Raw genomic sequence first — 3665 nt, 5'->3', positions numbered from 1 at the left:
CGTTTCCCCGTCAACAAGGAAGCGGAGGTCACTTTCTCCGTCGGTCGAGGACTGGTCGTCCTCAGACCAGACAGAGAAGTCGTGACTGGACTCATCCCCGTCTTCTATGGCGCGGCGAATGTGGGCCTCGTGGGCCTTCTTTGGGTCCCACTCCGGCGTCGGCTCGCGGGAGGACTGGGTGGAAAGACCCGACGAGGCAGAGGAGGAAGAAGACATGGTGGCAGAGGAGGGCTTTTGGAGTGCTAATGCGAAGGGGATGAAGAAGTGAACTGTTCAGAGCGGTTAAATAAAGGGGATATGGTGGAGATTCAATGCCACAGCAGTTTCCGAGGAGGTGGTACCCAAAGAAAAAAAAAACTACCAAGTCACGCGGAGAAGTTGAGAAGGCAAGGCATCGTGATGAAGGATACTGCGATGGTTCTGCTCTGCTACGACATGACCCGACGAAGAAAAGACAGAGTGATTTTGGAATTATCAATTCCAAAACCAGGGGGGCATGTGTTATCACCAGAATTTGACCGAGTCAGAGGTGGGCCGCGATCAAGATGGGCTTGAAGAATATACATAGAAGAAATGCGTGAACCGGCCTTATACACGAAGATTGGGCAGTTTGCCCTTGTATCTGTAAATATAGTAGGATACGTGTCGGTTAGATAAAACTTGACTCATGCACGGTTGGGATTATTCCCACGTTAGAAAGTCTACGGACTATAAATATGTATCTAGGGTTATCGAGATAAACAACAATCACGTTCATCACAAACCAATCTTGGCGCATTGCCGACCCCTTGTTTTGAGGGTTTCTTCCGGGTAAGCATCATGCTGCCTATCTTGCGATCTAGGCAGTATACGTTTATTCGTTGTTCATGCGTTGCTCGTGCTGAAGCCTTTTTGATGGCGAGCAACGTAGTTATCATAGATGTGTTAGGGTTAGCATCGTTTTACCTTGCTACATGCTTTCGTTCATGCAACCCTTAGACGTCTAGCCGTCCTTACACCTTTCTTAGGTGTAAGGGCGGCACCTTGCTTGATCATTATTTAGTAGATCCGATCCGTTATGATTGTTCCTTGTTCTTCAAGGATTAGTTTAATATCTGCATAGTTAGGCCTTGCAAACGGGTTGAAGGATCCGGTGGCACGTAGGGTGCAGTTTGCTAACCCTAGATAAGATGTTCTGGGGATCAACTTCATGTTGGTTTTTAGGCCTTATATAGGGTTGGTTTATTGATACCGTGCGTGGCTGCTAGGCTCAATCATGAGTAGGATGTTCCGATTATGCGGTGAAAACCCTAAATCGTTGTAGATCGTTTTAGCTTTATGTTGATCAAGCAGGACCACCATGCTATCGTAAACCCTTTACGAATCATGGGTGGATCGGCTCCTTGAGCCGATTCACGGGAAAACCTGAGAGCCGATCGAGGCTCGTATTTAATGTTTACGTGTATGCCATGCAGGAAACCTAAGCGAAGCAAATCCATCACCTTCCTGACCAGGTATAGGTCAGGTGGCACACCCTTGCACCAGCATCGGACGTGTGTGCAGAGTCTTTGCGGGCCGTCGCGCGAGGGACCAGGGCCAGCCGCAGCTCTGAGTTGTTCCCGGCTCTTCGTGTTGCCAGCCGTTGCTCGCCGGTGGGTTTCGGACGCCAACACATATACATCTTGATACTCCCTGGATGTATTGAGTGAGGTGTTTCATGTGCTTCCTTTAGTATGATTTCCTTAACTTCCGGATCATCCGGTACACACATCCTCTTCTGAAAGTACAATGAATCAAACTCTCCAACATGGAATTTAGATGGTTTTCCTTTCTCGATTCTCTTGAGTTCTTCGTGAATGAATGGATCATGAACTTGCTTTCGAATGATCTCATATTTCAAATCCGAATACATCTCATCCATGATCCTCAAGGTTGCTACACTTCCTACTATATCACCATGAATGAGTAAGACCTGAGATTCTTCTAACTCTTTCCGAAGTTCCTTGGGAATCTCCCATTAGGTTGGTTATCGGCACTCTTTCTGCTTAAAGCATCTTCTACTACATTAGCTTTGCCTGGTGTATAGTTGATCGTTAGTTCATAATCCTTGATCAACTCTAACCATCCCTTTTGTCTCATGTTTAATTCCTTTTGAGTGAAGAAATACTTCAAACTCTTATGATCTGTATATAGCTCACACTTGGATCCATAAAGAAATTGTCTCCAACTTTTCAGAGCATACACAACTGCCGCCAATTTTAAGTCATGGACTGGGTAGTTATGTTCATTTGGCTTCAGTTTCCTGATCCATAAGCTATTACTTTAGGGTCTTGCATTAGAAAACATCCAAGTCCATTCTTGGAAGCATCACGATATACCGTGTAATCCTTTTCGGGTTCTGGAACTGCTAACACTGGTGCTATGGTTAACTTCTCCTTGAGTTTCTGAAAAGTCGCTTCACATTCATCCATCCACAAAAATGGAGTGTTCTTCTTGAGTAACTTGGTCATTGGTCCTGCAATGTTCGAAAATCCCTCGATGAATCTTCGATAGTAACCTGCCATTCCAAGAAATCCTCTTATTTCCTTTGCATTCTTGGGTGAATTCCACTCCAATACAGACTAAACCTTGATTGGATTCACAGCTATCCCTTCTTTGGTTATGACATATCGAAGAAATTCGACACTATCCAACCAAAATTTGCACTTGGTAAACTTAGCATACAGTTGATGTTCTCTTAGGATTTGCAAAACTATCTTCAAATGCTTTTCATGTTCCTCTTTCTTTGGAATATATCAGAAATCGTTGATGAAGACTATCACAAAGTTGTCCAAGTACTTCATGAATATCTTGTTCATCAAATTCATGAAAATAGCTGGTGCATTTGTTAGTCCAAATGGTACAACCAAGTATTCATGGTGTCTATACCTTGATACAAAAGCTGCTTTTGGAACATCTTCCTTCTTAATCTTGATTTGATGGTATACTGACCTCAAATCTATCATCGAGAAGACTCCAGCTCCTTGAAATTGATCAAAAAGATCTTGGATTCTGGGTAAAGTATACTTGTTCTTGATTGTTACATTGTTGAGATTCCGATAATCTCCACACATTCTCTTGCCTCCATCTATTTTATCCACAAAGATGACTGGTGTACCCCATGGTGACACACATTCTTGGATAAATCCCTTCTGTTCCAATTCATCAATCTGAGCTTTCAATTCCACTAACTCCTTTGGTCACATCTTATAAGGTGGTTGAGCTATTGGTGCAGTGCCTAGAATCAGGCCTACCGTGAATTCTATCTCCCTATCGGGTGGCATACCCGGTAATTCCTTGGGAAATACATCTTGAAACTCATTTACCACAGGGATTTCTTCAATTTTTACCTCCTACAAACTGTTAAGCTCCAATCTTATCTCCAGCTGAGTATATTTATCTCCCTGAAAAACTATCTGACCTCCAATGGAATTGCGGAGTGATACTGTTTTGTCTCCACGGTTAATCACTGCTCCATTCTCCATCAACCAGTCCATCCCTAGGATGACTGATATATCCTTCATGGGAATGATGAAAAGGTCCGCGAAACAAACACAGTCACATATGGTCATGACCTGTGCCTCTTTCACGTGGGTTACTAAGATCGTCCCCCCCCCCCCCGCGCAGATAAGACAGTTATGGGATAT

Source organism: Lolium perenne, chromosome 7 (assembly GCF_019359855.2).
Source record: "Lolium perenne isolate Kyuss_39 chromosome 7, Kyuss_2.0, whole genome shotgun sequence".
NCBI lineage: Eukaryota > Viridiplantae > Streptophyta > Magnoliopsida > Poales > Poaceae > Lolium > Lolium perenne.
Note: the sequence above shows the minus strand (reverse complement) of the source record.